General features: G+C 32.2%; 1 protein-coding gene across 2 annotated transcripts in view; it reads right to left on the bottom strand.

Moving 5' to 3' along the window:
* Window positions 1-6066, bottom strand: part of LOC127719768 (RING finger protein 207-like) — a 108909-nt gene extending 102843 nt beyond the window's left edge. For both annotated transcript variants that reach the window (XM_052226030.1, XM_052226029.1), the window contains exon 1: window positions 6010-6066. The gene's annotated coding sequence lies outside the window, so the exon portion shown is untranslated. The remainder of the gene's footprint in view (window positions 1-6009) is intronic.
* Window positions 6067-19712: the final 13646 nt, after the last annotated feature.

The raw sequence follows: 19712 nt of genomic DNA on the forward strand, positions 1-19712 counted from the left end.
GTGTCCCGAAAAGAAAATAATACTGAACAACAACTGTTACTTGTTTGAATTTAAATCATTATACATGTATATATATTAAAAAATATGAAATTAGAAGATAAGGATGGTATGAGTGCCAATGAGACAACTCTCTGTCGAAGTAACAATGTATTAAAGTTTGCAATTATAGGTTAAAATACGTCCAGTAATAATAAGGCAATGGATATCATTTAATACTTTAATCATATAAAAAAAATGTCCTGGCGTACATAATATCCTGTGAAAAAATGTCCACCTGGACAGAGTTATAGTATTAAATAATGTCCATGTTCATGGACACTTGTTCATACCTGAGGACATATTTTCATAGGAAATTGTGTCCGGGACACATTTAAATAACTAAATATTGTCCATAGACAGTATTTACTATGAAATAGTGTCCGGTGGACATCATTTCATGGGGGACATTATTAAATCCTACATAAGTACCAAAACACACAAGAAAATAACGACCAAAAGGAAACTAAAACATGTAAAAGTTGATTTACAAAATGAGTAATCTTTGGAACATTGTGTACATAGTAAAAATCCCCTACCAATTCCGTATAACATGTAGCAGGTGCGCAAAGAAAGCTGCATGAGGAGTTCACTACACAAAAGATATCATGTAGGTACCCATTTCACCCGCCTGTCCAACAAGATCATACAATGAACTGATTTGGGTTTTTTTCAGTGAAAATACCCCACGCCCCCACTTTGTGACTGGGCAAACAAAATCCCCTACATTCATTAGTTCAAAGACTCATAACTCCTACAAAAATCAGTTGATAATAGTTTCATGTGGATATGCACATCTACATTTTATGTCCTTATTATCTACAAAGTGTCAGGAAATTCTGTTGTGTGATTTCAGAAGAGTTGCGATGACAAACTGTTGCAGAAGAAAATATTCAAACCGAAATTTTGTGTTCAAAGGGGCATTACTCTTAGAAAAAATATTGAATCATAATTTCCTGTCGATATGCATATCTTCACAGTATGCCCTAACTATCTATAAAGTTTCAGGACATTCTGTTGTGTAGTGTCAGAGAAGTTGTGATGACGAACTGTTGCAGTAGCATATTTAGGCCATAATTCTAAGTTCAAAGGGACATAACGCATTGAAAAAAATTGAATCATAATTTCCTTACAATATGCACATCTACATAGTATGTCCGTATTATCTACAAAGTTTCATGAAATCCTTTTAAGTGGTTTCATAGGAGTGATTACAAGAACAGGACTGACGGATGGACTGACAGACAGACTGACCGATGGGTGGGTCAAAATATTATACCCTACAGAACTTTGTTCCGTGGGGTATAATTACTGCAATGTATATAATTTGTCTTTTCAAACTTAATCATGTATATATTGTGAACCGTTGAATTTCGGGAAAAAGTATTTCTTTTAACAGTTTTTATTGCAATGAATGCTCCACGAAAAAAAAATCAAGTAGTTATAAGAAGCCTAACTTAATCATATAGTGGACATGTCATTTTCCCTTCAACATCTCTCCTCCTCAAACAACGAGAACAAAAGCTATGTTAACATCCTAAAATGCATGGTTCTTCATACTTCTGATTACACAGGTAACACATGAGTGGGTTCCATCGTGTAACATCCTAATCATCTAAACTGTCAGGTGGGTTAAATATCTCACCAGACATGATTGTAGTCATCCAACATCAAACATTCTCAATGTCTTCAATTGTACATGGCTTCCTGCATTAATTTTATACATAAACTAAAAAAAATATAAGAATTGATGGAGATATAGTTGCATGTGGTTTTCAAAAATTGTGGATTTTTCTTAATAAATTTTTTTTTATATTATCAAATATCGACTCCGGATTTTATATTATCAAATATCGACTCCGGACTATATAATATAATCTTCCGACAGGTTATCTACTCTGCGGTAGACCATTCTGGTACTCGGCAATGTACAGTCAGAGGCGTTACTTAAACAAATAATTAAATAATTTGAGTCACTTATATAGGTAATTTTTGTTTTTAGAAACTATTGAATTACTCAATAGAGTTCTTTTACATTTCAATAGAAGCATAAACTAAATATTGTTTTTATGAATTTTTACATCATTTTGTTACATACAATTCTTTTTTTTTAATTTTAGAGGAGTATGGAGATATAAGGTTACATAAAAATAATGACAAAAATATTACTTGTATAAGTGATTTTATACATCTATGTAAGAATTAGTAATAATTGTGTGTTATGGAAAGACTATTGTCATACTTCTATCTTTTGACTTCAGAGTATATAAATTTTGGAAAGGTTACTTTTTCAAAAATTGTGGATTTTTCTTAATAAATTATTTTTATATTATCAAATATCGACTCCGGACTATATAATATAATCTTCTATCAGGTTATCTACTCTGCGGTAGACCATTCTGGTACTCGGCAATGTACAGTCAGGGGCGTTACTTAAACAAATAATTAAATAATTTGAGTTACTTATATAGGTAATTTTTGTTTATAGAAATTATTAAATTACTCAATAGAGTTCTTTTACATTTCAATATGTAATTGTTTTTGGTAACAAATTATAAATAACTTCAAGTCTTAATTAAATCACAAGTTTCCATCTATTTATATCTGTCTACTTTTAAAGGGGTATTAGCTGTCAAATTCATGTTCACCGATTTGACTCAAATTCTCATATTTGACTTATAATATACTAAAACATATATCCAAATTACAATAAGTCTGAAATAAGCAATTTACAATGCATGGACTCGATAATATATATCAATATTTCGTTTGTATTTTAGTCTAGACGCCATCTAAATAACCATCGAGATGACCTCCGAAGACTGCCGGAGGTCAAATAACCCGATATAAACATAAACATAAATATAAATTGATAGCGACCCCGTGCAATTGAACTTTTCTATGTCTGTTTGATTTCATGTTATAGGTTGAAAAAATAAGTGAATCATCGTTTTTACCTGTATAAGAATGTTTTTTGTGGATCGAATCAGTCAACAAAATGGTTCACGTTTGTTTCACTTTCAATGTTGACATTCTTTTCCTTTTAATGACTGAACACTACTAATACATGCATAACCAATCTCTAGCTAATGGGCTAAATTGAAGGTCAGATTAATACGGATTCAATGAGGTCGAATTATTCACTTGCAAGTGCATAATTCATCAGCGATGTTTCTTAGCTTATTTTGTCAAAATTGAACTAAACTGGCTGCTTATAGTGAATTATTATTATTACTATTTCATTTTCATTAATGATTGAAAAGAAACAACATCGTATTTTAATTTTTGTATATCTCGTAGCTAATGCCCCTTTTAGATTTTTAAGAAAAATGATATTTTAATAGTCCAACGAGACCTATCTTTGACCAAGAAGAGTCAATATGAAAAGTAAGTTCGTCAAAAAGGCAGTTAGTGTTTAGGGAGGATTAGTTTTTATATTTCATGGGAAAAATAACCAGAGGTCTTTGAAAATAGTTAAAGCTAGTAAAATCTGTATGAATGGACACATATAAAAATAATATTTAAAAAACTTACTTATATAAGTAATATTTGAAATAGCCTCGTTTTCAACATAACATGTATAGATAATATTGAAAGTTACTTGTTTAAATATTGCCCCTTACTGATGTAAGAGCAGCTAAAAGAAATAAGATCAAGCTTACAATTGGTGCAATTTTGAGAAAAAAGATCAACTGTTTTATGTTTACCATACACGACATAATCATCGAAAAATCAGTAGATTTCCCCCCAAATTGCACCGATTGTATTCTTGAATTTACTTATTTTAGTTGCTCTTACTTCATTTGTGTACTTGATTAAGTACTAGAATGTCCTACCACAGAGTAGGTAACCTTTCCAAAATTTATATACTCTGGAGTCAAAAGATAGTAGTATGAAAATAGTCTTTCCATAACCAGCTTATAGCCCAAATTACAAAATTCATTGAATTTGAAATTAGTGTTTCCTATAGGAGGTTTGGTGTGGTATGGCGCCTTGCTATTTTTCTTGACGGCCTGCCCCATTACTTGGAATTAAATTGGTGTCATCTCCTTTTCCGACATATGCTATAACACACTGCCGTAATTTAAGATCGGTTCTGCGACTCATCTTTCTGTAAAACAAGTAATTTCCCTTTGGACGAAATCAAAATTTTAATGGCCGACTTTTTATCAAAATTATGTTTGAACGTTTTTGAAGTGCCCAAGTAGAAAAAGGGTTTATGATTGAATCTAATAAGACATCAACTTTGTTTCTCTAAGAATTTAAAATGTAGACAATTTGAAAGGGACCTAGGTAATCGTTTGAGTTTTAGTTTTATGACGCATCGGATGAACATCGCATAAACAATCAGCTGTTTGTTTGTATTTTCATATTAAATATGACCCCTTCAGCTATTTGGTCGGTCGAAACGTCGGATTGGATGTGAATTTACGACCGCTTGCCTACTGTTGTTATCTAAATAAAATAAAATCGATAAAAAAAAACAACCTCAGAATAGCCTCAAAAGTTTTTACAGTTATGAGGCAAGGTGATTAGGTATATAAATGTCAGACGTAAAAGATATTTGTCACGAATTATTTTCTGCAGCTAAAAGGCAATGCATATGATCAAGATCATGCAAGTCTTGACAATTTAGACAATCATTCGTAGGGATGAGTATTAAAGTTTATAACGATTAAAATGAGGCAGCTGCACTATCAAGATTCTATTAGCTGAGTTGAGAATTGATAAATTTATTAAAAAAAGGTATTACATTTTATTTCTTACAAGTAAATAACCAATGGTATATTTGGAGTAAATCCCTATCCATATCAATGCCTTTATATATATGTAAAGGTTCCCTAAAAGTGTAGACCTCCAAGCAAAGGGTGCCCTAAAATGTAGTCCTCCAGGCAAAGGGTGCCCTAAAAGTGAAGTCCTCCACGCAAACAGTGCCCTTATAGCGTAGCTAATCGTGCCAAGACCGGCAAGAGTGTTCTCTGAGCAATGCTGACAAAAAATAACCCTGCCCTTTTAAAAGCTGCAGAAAACACTAGAACCGTGCAAGTTTATTAAACATTTTAAATTTCTTACATTTTCATGCTTGATTATGTTATTTATGTTGTTTTTTGTATACTGTTGTTTGTCTTTTGGTCTTTTTCTGTTATAGCATTGTCAATCTATGTTCGACTTATGCGTTTGAACATTCCTTTGGTATCTTTCGCCTCTTTTATTGTACTATTTTATCAGATGTAAAGCAAGTTTTTAGGGAAAACCCACATAGTAAATAGTTCTGTCAGATAATATTTACAAAAATGAAAGAAAAGAATTGCTCAGGTTAAGGTTCATGGGACCCTTTTGCTAAAATGGATGCATTTTCACATCAAAATTTACTAAGAGTACAAACCTATGTATCTTGAAAAAATTTAAGGCATATCATGCTCTAGATGAATAAAATTCAAATACATTTTATGTTTTAGAAAATAAACATAGCTGGGAAAGAGGTTTGAAAACTTCCCAATAGGTAATTATTTAAGTGAAATGTATTGATTGACGTGTACAATAGAGGGACAATAGATTCCTGACAATATTTGGTGATTTAAACTGTGTACCTGAGTGGACCATATCAAGCCAAACTCAACTGTTTGTTAATTTTAACATCTTCTGCAGGAACTAAAAAAGTGCTGAGTACAATCCAGTTAAGTTTTAAATTTTTAATAAATAAAATGCATTTGAAGTTTATTTATCATGGGCATGCTATGCCTTAACACTTTTCCAGATGCACATGTTAGCCTGTACTCAGAGTAAATTTTGAGGTGAAAACACAGCTATTTTTGCCCAAGGGTCCACATGAACCTTAAAAGAACGTTGTTTATCTTGTTTTCATTTCGAACCTAAAAATTGTAGATGCACTCAATACAAGTCAGATTAATTATGTTAGCATCTGAAGTGTCTAAAATAATCAATTCTTAATCAAACACACATAAAACAAACCGTTGGGATAATTTTGTTTGGTCTTTCACATACCGGAAGTTCTCATGTTACATAATTATTTAAAAACAATCTCTGTTCAGATACGGTCTTTTTTCGTATGCATCAATCACGTTCATTGTATCAAAATAATAGTACTTGTATTGAGTGCATTTGTAATTTTGGGGTTGGAAAAGTTTCGAGGTAAAGGCAAAAGAGCAGGATATATACCATGACAAATTTCGCAGCGTGCCCTTCCAGAGCATCTGAGATCACCCTGGTGTTTGATGGGTTTCGTGTTGCTCAGTCTTTAGTTTTATATGTTGTGTTTTGTGTAATGTTGTTTGTTCTAAAAAATTGTTTTTGTTTTTACGGTTATTAAGTCGTCAGTTTGTTTTCGCAGAGACATATATACCGCACATGTCTCTGGTTTCGACTTGTGATTGTGAATGTCACTTTGGTATCTTTCGCCTCTCTTAAGTGGCAGGATATGAGCAGAAATCAACAAAAACTATAGATAAATGTAGTTAACATATTGGTTTTAAAAAGATATACAGTAAAGAATGTCGGTCACTTTGGTAAAACTCAGTGCAGGTTGTTGTGTGGAATTCTTTTTCAAGGTAAAGGGAAAGTCCGCGATGTTTTACTTTATATCATCTAAATATGTTCATTATAATGTAAAAAACACTTTCACAAAGTTTATATTCCCTCTAATAATGGAGAAAATCGAATACTTTGTTACTTTTTGGTTGACAGACGTCATCGGGTTGTGACGTTTTAGCCCAATTTTTGAATACTGGGTAGGAAATTAAAATCAGTTAAAGTCTTAATCGCTTGTCGAATTTTTCGGTAAACAAAAGCGCGCAGATGACTGTTTCTGGTAGCTTATAACCACACAATAATAATGAAAGAAAACGAACACACGTGTAACGTTTTATATTGATTAAATAAAAAATGCTTTTGTTTTAGTATAAATTTTCGTTCTAATTTTATTTATTAATAGTTTTTTTTCCGGAAATATTAATTGAACACAAATTATAAACTGATATTGAACTGAAAATATTTTCGTTTTTATTTTACTTAAATAATTTCGACATCAATTTCAAAGTTAGTGTGAATAGAATTAGTCTATTATTTCGGAAATATTGTAAATACTATACATATCCTTCAGTAAAACAATACAATTATCAAATGTTAACAGGTAATATGTTTAATAACTCTTTTATTTCTTCTTTATTGATCCCCTTTCGCTATAAGAACAAATGAGATCTTATAAAACTGTTTAACATTCAGTAATTTTTTTTCCCTTGGTATCAATTCAATATGCCCCAAATATTAACATCTTCCCATATCTGAATTTTATGTAAAATTGTACTACTTCATTGTTATAATATTTCATAAATAAATACTGTTCAAACATAATATTAACTTAAATAAAAGGAAAATTTAGTAATTGTTAATGATATTATCAGCTGGTTTGGTTAAATCTTTAAGTGTTCTATGCATATCGTTTTACAATTGTATCTTATATGTGTATCAAAATAGTACAGCTGAAGTCAACATTAAGTTTGTTTTACATATGTCATTTCAATCAACTTTTATATAAATAATTCGTAAGTTCCTAACCACCTTTATCTTCGACAACTAATGTTATCACGACAACAATGGGCACAGTTATTATCATCATGGTGCACGATAGTTCTGATAGTAAGCCCAATGCTTCTAAGAGCTAAATCAAAATGATTTTATGATTTTTGCAACTTTAGATTTCTTTGAAACAAAAATGCTTGGAATTATTGCATGGGTCCACTATTCTATGAAATATAACACGGTTCTACAAAAGCAATCAATTACTTTGATATAAAATACAATATGTTTTTTAACTACTGTCACGGGAAAAAACATGTATTTAGCTATAGAGGTGTATAAACCAAACAGAAATATAACAATATAATTGATTATTTATCTATGCAATGGATGTTTCAATTTGCAAAATAGAAATGCATTTTCAAAGTTTTATACTCACTTGGTTTAAAAGGTACAAGCTAAACAATTAAAAAAAAAATAATTCCTCCTGTCTCACATCCACTTCAAACCAAAGAAAAAGGTTACCACCTAAAACGGGACATACATGTCATGGTCGATTTAACATAAAAAAAACATCTCCATTGACAATGTCTCAACGCCTTTAGTACCGCAAGAGAGTCATTATTTAATGTAATCATTAGGAGCTGTTCAAAATGTTATAGAGAAAAAGCAATTCACCTTTTCAGATTCTAATGCATTCTGGGTAATATTTTCAAAAGCGTACACCAAAACGTTGTGATTGGTTTAAAACGTCCCAGACTATGGAAATTGAACTAATGATATAATTGGTGTACGAACAATGAGATTACCCATAGTTCTTTAGATTCTGAAAAGGCGAAATATGTGTTAAACATGATCAACTGTTACCCCTTGATTTAATACCTAGCAAGGGGTAACATTTCCCCAACTTTGTTCACACGTAATTGCCAAGTCAACGTAAAGAAAGAACAGCAAAGGAGAGCTATGTCTTGATTATACAGACTCATAACTACAGGTAAAAAGTAAGATAACAAAAATACCAAACTCCAAGGAAAATTCAAAACGGAAAGTCCTTTATCAAATGGTAAAATCAAAAGCTCAAACACATCAAACGAATGGAAAACAACTGTCATATTCCTGACTTGGTACAGGCATTTCCGTATGTAGAAAATGGTGGATTAAACCTGAATTTAAAGCTAGCTAAACCTCTCACTTGTATGACCGTCGCATAGAATTCCATTATAATGACAACAATGTGTGAGCCAAACAAACAGACAGCAAAACTGTCAAAAATGTCGGTGAAGCAGTCAACATTGTGTTAATTACTATAAAAACAAATAACTAGCTCAACAGAGAAAAACAAAATGACATATACACACTATATAGACAAAGTACATAAGTAAAAATGAAAGACAAGAATAAAAAATTGCCATAGCACAATGGCGAGAGGTATAAATACCGAGCCATACCAAAAATGAATAGTACACTACTGATTAGGAGTACATGGTACTGCGGTAAATCTACTGATGAATAAATTATGCTATCAAGCAAACTTTCTAATCGACGCACATACTCGATTGTTTAAAACACTCCCAAAAAATATCAAGTTGGGTAAACCATTGATGTCTTTTAAACATGAAGTGTTCGCTTCCAAATTCAAACACCAGTGAACGGTGTATAATGCATTTAGAATATGAGTTCACTGAGATAAGATTGCATGATATATAAGCATTGGAAAAATCGACTATTCTGTAGGGGAGAAGGATATTCCAGAACTTTGTAAATGAAATGTATTGGGAAGAAAGAATATTAAAGTAAAATAAAGTGCGGAATTAACAATATTTTGAAATTAAAACCTAAAAAAGTATGTTTGAGATACTTTTATTGTATTATCAACAAATTCACAGTTTTAAAATTATGTTTATGCCACGTATAGGGAAACAAAATAAAAAGTATGAGGGAGAAGTTGAAAATAAGAAAATACAACGGCTTAAGTAAAATAAAAGTGGTCCTTCCTTAATGCTTAAGATCTTCTGGGATTAAGTAAATATTTTAAGTATTTCTGGATTCTCTTCCATTCCTGATTCATTTTCTTGTGCTCCATCAAACGAGGAAGAATAATAATAATAATAAAAAAAAAAGATGTTCCTGTTTTGTTTTGCTATAATTGAATTGTTAAGTACAACTGTTTAAAAAAAAACCAAACAGACAAGCTCCATGAACATTGTAAATTGTGGTAAAAATAGCACAGGAAGTGCCAGTAAATTTTTTTTCTCGATTAACCATTTGGTTGAGATTTGATGGTTTAACAGGACTGTTTAACAAATTATCCGATTACACGGTTTATTGGGTAATACGATAGACACAAAACTGCCTGATTTTGATGATTAAACATAATATCTCGTAATCACAGTCAAACTGCGTCATCGTGATACAAGTTACGTTCACATTTGCTATAAAAGTTAATAAAAAAAAAATAAAAATAAAAAGATGTGGTATATTGGAATGTGACAACTATCCACCAGAGACCACATGACGTAGAATTAAGCAGCTATGGGTCACCGTACGGCCTTCAACAATGATCAAGACTCAAGCCATATAGTTAAAAGACCCCGATAAACAAGATGTAAACAACTCAAACGATCAAACTAACTGCCTGATTGATATACAAAACAATTAAAAACAAAAATATGAAAGACAGCCACGAGAATAACAAACTATAAAAATCAGTTCAAAAAGCTTAACTCGTCAAATCGACACAAAACTAAAAAATCCAAAACAATTATTGATCATCGTTCGACATTTCACAATGAGAAAAAAAACGATAGCATATGCATTAAGCAATAAAAGGTCCCAATATGACTTAAACTTAAATGTAAAACAATTCAACGAGACAACTTACGGCACATTACAAAATACATGTAATTAAAGAAAAACAAATATGATAGACAGCATGAATAACAGGCTCCTAAATTAGAAAAGGCACATATAAAATGAGGTGGGGTTGAATATGTTTGCGAGCGTCAACCCTCTTCTAAAATTGGATAGTGGTGTAATAGCACAGCATAATTACAAACTCTAAAATTAGTTGAAACAGCTAAAACACATCAGATCGACACAAAAAAAACAAAAACACAAGGTACTCGCAATTACTGTAAGCTAGTTCAATTGATTGATTGATTGTCAGTTGCTAAACACCCAGTGAAAATATTTCATGCATATTCAGGACGAGAACAAATTAACAATAAACATGATAGGTATGTCATGTAATAGACGCTGTCCTGGATAAAGGTCGGGGAAATTTGAACTGAAAATGAGGATACATTAGATAGGAACAACATTTGGCCTCGCAGTAGGCCACATACAGACTCCTCAGACTACTTATACTATATATTGGTATCCTAGGGTTGTAAGTTGTTTATCTTATGCATACAGATTACGAAGGCTTCTTAGTGGTTCAATTTTAAACCCTTAGTCTTGTAATATATCAAACAAAAATTTTGGCAGAAACAAACTAAAGGTTGCAATTCTGTAAATACAGACAATGCAATTTCCCATAGGAACTCCCTTTGCGGCTAAAACTGTGACACTTTTACTATGAAGTTTCGTGAAAAATATTATCCCAGAACGGAAAGTTTATATGCACTACTATTTTATTCAAAGGTCAAAATATAGGGCTGTGCGGCATATTTTCAACATTTATATGCCCTGAACTTCTAAGAGTTTAAACTTATACTAAAATTCTATACTACCCTTACCTCCATTTTTGGACCTCCTAAGAATTAAAATTTAGCCGCTACCATGTTTATCTATACTGGTTACATTCCCAAGTGATGTCTCTATGAGATGAAACACAGAGATCATCAATGGGAACCAGTACGTTAACAAATTAACATACCTATGAATATTAAATATCTCCCCAAAAGAGGCGTGGTTTGAGAAACAGCTGTATTTACAAAGTGCAACCTATACAAACATTTATTCAAATAGAAAACTCTCTAAAAACACTTTTTCTCACAACAATACTTATTTATCAGAATTATAGCCTTAAAGAAATCACTGCATATACTCTAAGTCTCCTTTTACAGTACATTTTATACCCCTACCCCTGTTTCAATTTTTTAAAGATTTTGAAAACAAGACTCTAATTATTGCCAGCTTACCCTATGTGCATGTTTTCTGACATGAACTGTCTAAAACCTGTTTGAAACTATTCTGATAACAAATTGAAAGCATTTTAGAATACTATAAATGTTTTGTTTAGTAGTTAAGCATTCCAACATTCAAGATTATACAAAGTATCCAATCCTGCCTGTGTCTCCAGTCCACATCTTACTGTATGCCTATTTGTCAATGAAAGTTCACAATTTCTGCCTCAAATGGTCAGTTTAGAATTCTTGTCACAACAGTATCATCCCTAACCATATATCTAACATAAGTTAGTTAATATATGTCCTAGAAGTGTTTAAACAAAGGCATATTTGCAAAAGTTGTATTTATGAAGATATCAGTCTGGTGCATAAATTCACTAAAAGTTTGATTGAAATGACTGCTTACATCTGATTTTTGCATAACTTCCTAGCACAGTTATTGTTTACTTTATAAAAGACCTTTAAAATAAAAAAATCATAGCATTTACAAGTTAAATTATCTGTTTTATGACTCAGGGGTAGGCATTTTCCTCTGTTTTTTGCCCCTGGGGCCTCACATTTCCTAATTTTTTTCCCTGTTTCTAGCAATGTGAAATATTTACTACATATTTAGGATAGAACACACTATTGTAAGTTTTACTGAGGTCTTTTTGTAATTCTAGCTTGTACTTTTTTATGCCGCAGTCACAAAAAAGCACATTTAGGCGTTACGGCTTACTTTTGGGTTATCGACAGGACAAAAACGCCCCACCAGAAATATTTAGGAAGGATCAATGAGTTGCAATTACTGCGAAGAGTAAATATAAGCACTTCTAAACAATTTAAATTACAAATAGGCATATATTATGAATTTATTTTGAATTCAGGGCTTTAAGTAAACCATGCATACTGTAAACTGTGAATTTATGCTGAGTCATCATAGTTAAGGCCCAGGATTTTCTCAATCTTCATGAAATATTTATAAAACTTCATATTTGAGTTAAATTCTTTAAAATCTCTGAGATAAACCAGATTTTGTGAAATTCTGTATGTTCTATTTTTTAACCCTATATAGGTTGCAATTCTGTAAATACAGACAATGCAATTTCCCATAGGAACTCCCTTTGCGGCTAAAACTGTGACACTTTTACTATGAAGTTTCGTGAAAAATATTATCCCAGAACGGAAAGTTTATATGCACTACTATTTTATTCAAAGGTCAAAATATAGGACTGTGCGGCATATTTTCAACATTTATATGCCCTGAACTTCTAAGAGTTTAAACTTATACTAAAATTCTATACTACCCTTACCTCCATTTTTGGACCTCCTAAGAATTAAAATTTAGCCGCTACCATGTTTATCTATACTGGTTACATTCCCAAGTGATGTCTCTATGAGATGAAACACAGAGATCATCAATGGGAACCAGTACGTTAACAAATTAACATACCTATGAATATTAAATATCTCCCCAAAAGAGGCGTGGTTTGAGAAACAGCTGTATTTACAAAGTGCAACCTATACACCATACATGTACTAAATGCAATATCAATGATATAGAAACGCATTATGTACAAATGAAATTGTAATATATTTATCGGAGACTTTTAGTTTATTCTAATATGTAAATAGCAGACGGCTAACGTCAGAATATTCACTTGTTTTATATACAAAGGGACCTCTTCCAGAACAGATGTCATACGTTGGTAGTCGTGTTTAGTATGGCTGCCATTTTACCGAAGTGTATCCTACATGAAGGTCTGAATGAAGGTCCTTCATTTCTGTATTCTTCAACTTATTAGGTCTTTTTTTTCTTTTTTTATACTTAAAAAACCCATTATTCTCTATGCTTTATTGTTTAGCTCATTTTTCTATTCTTTATTTTTTTTGTCCATTTTTCTGTTTTCTGTATTTTTCTGTATTCTTAGCCCAATTATCTCTATTCTGAAACCTACCCAGACCCTCCTACCCCCACCCCCTCCAAATTCATATAGAAAATAAACACGTAACATGCAAATTTAACAGCATTTTTCCTATCTTTTTAGTGAAGTTATAATACATGATATATCAGCTACTAATAACTGAATTCAAGTGTACTGCAATAACAATATTTTGATAATTATGTCTAATGTTAATCGCGATTATGTCCAAATTATTTTTTACTTGAAATCGATGCGAGATGATGAAATATAAAATATTTGCAAAAAAAAATATATGCAAATGAACATGTGTTACAATTCCACTTGCAGGACCATATTTCTTGGAATTTATTATTGATGGAAAGACATCGATATTAACATAACACCTATTACCTCATATACATGATAGATATAAATTTCAAAAGTGATTATATTAAATACCATTTGTGTCTCAAAGTTCACAATGAAATAAATACTAACGGTTAGTCTGTTAAAATAGCTGTAGGAAATAAGAGGAAAGTTTTAAAGATGATGTGATAATTTGGAGAGCTTACCATCCGTCGGCCAGTATTTCTTATAAAAACGAATACATTAATAGTATTTCAAATGAACAAACCATGCTTTAATTAAAATTTGATATGATCAGTAAGAATTTTTAACATATAACATGTTACTATCACAATACCTGAGGGTGATGACACGCTTTTGAGATGTGGTATAGAGAGGGTAGTTGGAATGTAGGAAATAGGGGTAAAAAAGTGGGGTCTAGGAAAAAGAAGAAAACAATAATGGGAAGTGGGATAAAAAAAGCAGAATTTCACAAATCAGCATCCCAGTGTCGGCCTCTCATACATTGTACCTGGTTATAAAATTTATAAAAAAAGAAAGAAAACTCAGTTGAACATTAAGTTAAAAAAAGATGAAATAAACACAAATACTTACAAATGTATACTACTGGTTAATCAAGTACCCATAATGTAAAATATGTTATACATTTGTATTTAGTGATTATTGATTATCCGTAGAACTTTAATATTTCTGGTCCTATTGATGCTATAATTTTTAGTTTTGTACAACTAAAATACATTATCAGGACGTATGATTAGTGTTTTAAATAGTTTAATAACATTGACATTAATTCTAACCCTAATCCTAACCCTTAGCCTAACCCTAACCCTAAATCCTAATTCTAATTCTTACCCTAACCCTAATCTTAACCTTAATCCTAATCCAAACCCTTACCCTAAACGCTAATCGTAAACCCTAATCCCAACGTTTACTTCAACTAAAACCCTAACCCTAACCCAAACCCTAACCCTAACCCTTACCCTTACCCAAACACTACCCCTTAACCCTAACCTTGACCTTACTACACCCCTTACCGTAAAGCTTAACCCTAACCCTAACCCTAACCCTAACCCTCCTTATCCTAATCCTAATCCTTAACCCTAACCCTAACCCTAACCTTAACCCTAACCCTAACTCTAACCCTAAACAATTACCCTAGCCCTAACCTTAACCCTTACCCCATATAAAAAAAGTTTGGGAAGCTGAATACGAACAAAAACCTGTTTGTGAGCATTACGCTCAATGGAAAATAAAAGTAAACAGTCAAATTCTGTACGACCAATTGTGCATCGGTGGATTACAGTCTTAGTTTTAGAACACATTTCATAATTTGTAGACACCGACAGTGTAACAGCAATGCAACTATTCACACATCAAATCAATCCACCAATTCCAATTCTTCAACTTATTATCTCAATTATACAAGAACCTAACCTCTAGTGAGCAATTAGTATCCTTTGGAACTAACAGTCGGCGTGGCCACTTGGGAATGTAATAAATAAATATAAAGGTAGGTTAACCGAAAATTTTTGTAATACTGAAATATGTTATCAGGACGTATTGATAATGTTGTGAATTGTTTAATTGCCCTAACCTTAAGCTTAATCCTTAATCCTAACCCTAACCCAACACATTAAATCAAACCTTGATTCTAGTCCTAACCCTAAACCCTAACCCTTACCAATAGAACTTTAGTTTTGAAAGTTGAATACGAAGAGACCGTTTGTGAGTATTACACTCAATAGATGCTCAGACTTAACAGCCCTCAACTATGCATTGGTGAATAACGATATAAGTTTTTCGTTCACAAATTTATAATTTTTTGACACTGAATACTTGGGGAGTGGGGGAGGGGGTTTCGTGTTGCTCAGTCTTCAGTTTTCGATGTTGTGTATTGAGTACTGTTGTTTGTCTTTTGGTCTTTTATCTTTTTATTGCCACGACGTTGTCAGTTTATTTTCGACTTATGACTTTGAATGTTCCTTTGATATCTTTGGGAATGCAGCAAAATACGGCTAAACGAAATAACAAGTTCATCGCAAAAATTTTGCCAAAGTGAAATATGTTATCAGCGACTTTTGTCACAAAAAATCTTACGATTAAAATTGATCGTAAGTTATACTGAAATGTGTATGACTTACGAGTATTTTTACTCTTAAGATTTTTTGTGAAAAGAGTCGCGGGTCGGTAAGTTAATGTGTAAAATAATTCAATTAACCTTACCCTAACTCTAACCCTAATCATAAATCGTTACCTTAACTCTAATCTCAACCCTAACCCTGAACCCTAACACTAGCCCTAACCAAAATCCTAAGTTCTAACTCTAACCATAATCCCTACCATAACCCTCTACCCTAACCCAAACCCTAACCCTTACCCTTACCCTAACCTAAACCCTAACCCTAAGCCTAACCCTAGTTCTAACCCTATTCCTAGCCCAATTCTAACCGCAACCCAATAGAACAGAATTTTGGGAAGCTGAATTTGTAAAAAAAAACACGTTTGTGAGCAATAAAATCAGTTACAGAAGCTTCTAGTTAAAGAGTCAAATCCTTTACGACCAAATATACATCGTAGAAATCAAATCCTAGTTTTAATAAAAATATCATAGTTTTTGGACGTTGGACGTGTTACATCGATCCAACTATCCATACATTCGTTCTAATTCATAAATTTATTATCTAAATTAAGCAAGGTCTAAACACTAGCTAGTAACCAGATGGTATCCTTAAAAATAACAGGCCAAAAGAAGCGACAAAGCAGCTAATTGGTGGTGTAGCCGTTTTGAAATATGACAGTTGTTTTCCATTCGTTTGATGTGTTTGAGCTTTTGATTTTGCCATTTGATAAGGGACTTTCCGTTTTGAATTTTCCTGGGAGTTCGGTATTTTTGTTATTTTATTTTTGATTCATCCATTATATTTCATGAACTTATTATCTCAATTTTGCAAGGACGTAAACTCTAGCTAGTGAGCAGATGGTATCCTTATCAACTAACAGTCCGATAAAAAGCGACAAGCGGCATTTAAATGGTGGTGCCATTTGGGAATCCAGAAACCCATTAATAAATCGAACAGTACGTTAACCGAAAAAATTTGTAAGACTGAACAGAATTAATTATCAGGACTTATAGTCAATGTTTAATAAATTAACCTTAATCCTAGCCCTAACCATAACTTCATAAAATAGATATTTGGTAAGACTGTTCGAAAAGCTGTAGAAAATAAGAGTAAAGTTTTGGAATGATGTGATAGCTGTCGGGTCTTACCGTCCAACGCCGGTATTTCTTACAAACACTAAAAATTAATATATTTCAAAAGTGATTATACTAGATAACATAAGTGTCGCTACAAAATACAGCATAAGGTTCACCATGAAATAAATTCTAACGGTCATACTGTAAAAATAAGAATTAAGTTTTGAAACGATTTGATAGTTGGTTGTGCTTCCACCGTCCAGCGGCCAGTATTTCGTAAAGTTTCAGATACATTCATAGTATTTTCAAATGAATAAACCATGTCTTAAAAGGAATTTGATTTGATCAGATAGACTTGTAACGTGTTAACTATCACTATACTTGAAAGGGTTGACACACTTTTGAGATGTGCCATATAGGGCCACTAAAGTGGGAATGTGGCATATAGGAGTACAATGTTGGGAATGTGGCATATAGGAGTACAAAGATGGGAATGTGGGGTTTAGGGGTAAAAAAGTGAGATCTAGGAAAAAGAAGGAAAACATAATAGGAACTGGGATAAAATTTCAAAACAGCGTGATTGAGGAAATCAGAAACCTAGTTTCACCCCCCCTCCCCCCCTTTACCTGGTTATAAAATAATTCAAAATGAAGCATTGTAACTGTACAGCAAGTTAAAAAAAAACCCGACAGAACACAAATTATTACAAATAGATTCTTATGGTTAATCAAATGCCAAAAATGTAAACTATGTTTAGATTTTATATTTAGTGATTAATAATTATCCATAAAACTTTGATATTTGTGGTAATACTGATGCTATCATTTTTAGTTTTTTTTTATAAAAAACATAAAATATATTATCCGGACGTATAGTTTATGTTTTAAATAGTTTAATAACCCTAATCCTAACCATGCTAACTCTAACTATAAGCCCAACCATAGCCATAACCTTTACCTTAAACCTAACCATAACCAAAGAAACAGAAGGTTGGAAGCTGAATTTGAAAACTACCCTGTTTCTGAGCATTACACTCAATAGAAATTTACATCTAACAGTCTCTAAGACCAATTATTAATCGGTTGATAACTAGCTTAGTTTAAGAACAAATTTTTATAATTTTTGACACTGGACTAGTAACAGCCATTTAACCATCAATAAATCTAATCAATTCATCCATTCTAACTCATAATCTTAAGGATACCAGTTAGTAAGCAGATTGTATCCTTTAAAACTAACACCCAAACATACGACAAAGCGGCTATTTGGTAGTGTGACCAAAATGCAGTAAAACAACCAAACGGTAATTTAACCGAAAACTTTTGTAAAAATGAAATCTATTATCATGAAGTATAGTTAATGTTTAAATAGTTTAATAACCCAATTCCTAACCCTAACTCCACTCTAACCCAAACTCCAACCCTAAACCTAACCCTAAACCCTTACCCTAAATCCTAACCCTAACTCTTACCCTAACCCTAAACCCTAACCATTACTCTAATCCTAAGCCCTAACACTAATCAAAACCCCTAATGCCTAACCCAACCCAACTCTTACCTAAATCCCATAGAACAGACGTTTGGGAAGTTAGATATTGTTACGAATATTAACAATGTTTTTGAGTACCATATTCAGTAGAAGCTTAAGGTTAACTGTCAAATTCTCTACGACCAACTATGCATCGGTGTATTACAATATTAGTTTTAATACAAACTTCATTATTTTGGCCTCTTAACATATAACAGTTATCCAACCATTTATATATTTAATCCATACTTCCATTCTAATTTCTGAAAATATTATTTCAATTATTCAAGGCAGGGTTAAATACATTGCAAGCGTCAATCCGCCCCTAACATTGTACAGTGGTGTAAATTGTGAATTTCAACATTTCATATGTTCACATACTTTGGACGTTATAAATAAGGATGCGTAGCAAGGTTATAAGGTCGAACGTCGGAAACCGACAACACACATACGATATGTCTGTTCATTAACTGATATGTTTTCATATTCCCATATCTATCACATATATTATATTTACGATATAAATGCGAGTGGACATCGATGAATCATTGTTCCCTCTTATTTAAGAATTTTACAAAAACATTTACCTACCAACAAAGGTCATGATGTCATTCATTTAAGCAATATCCTTCCTCATAAATCTGTCAAATCTAAAACACCTTCCTACTTCAAATATCAGTGTTGTAAGCAAACGGTGAAGGATCCTGTAATTCAATAATCAATTGTCTAAAGTTCTTATTTGACCAACATAAGCATTCTATTGATATATCATATTAATGAACCTCGTCACAATTGGTGACCCTTACAATCTCAACTGTTCTCTCTAAATAGGCCTAAATACTGCGTGCAAAAATTCTTTTACTTGAAAGGCAACTGTTTCATACTAGTATTTCACCAGTCAATAGAACAAACGTGAAAAAGGAGGCTTTATAATCTTTCAGAACGGCTTAAGGCTTCGAGGACGGCGATAAAAATAAAGACGGAATAAGTTTATAAACACCTATCTATACTACTAAAATAACGAGGTCCAATTTGTTA

Source organism: Mytilus californianus, unplaced genomic scaffold (genome assembly GCF_021869535.1).
Source record: "Mytilus californianus isolate M0D057914Y unplaced genomic scaffold, xbMytCali1.0.p SCAF_11, whole genome shotgun sequence".
NCBI lineage: Eukaryota > Metazoa > Mollusca > Bivalvia > Mytilida > Mytilidae > Mytilus > Mytilus californianus.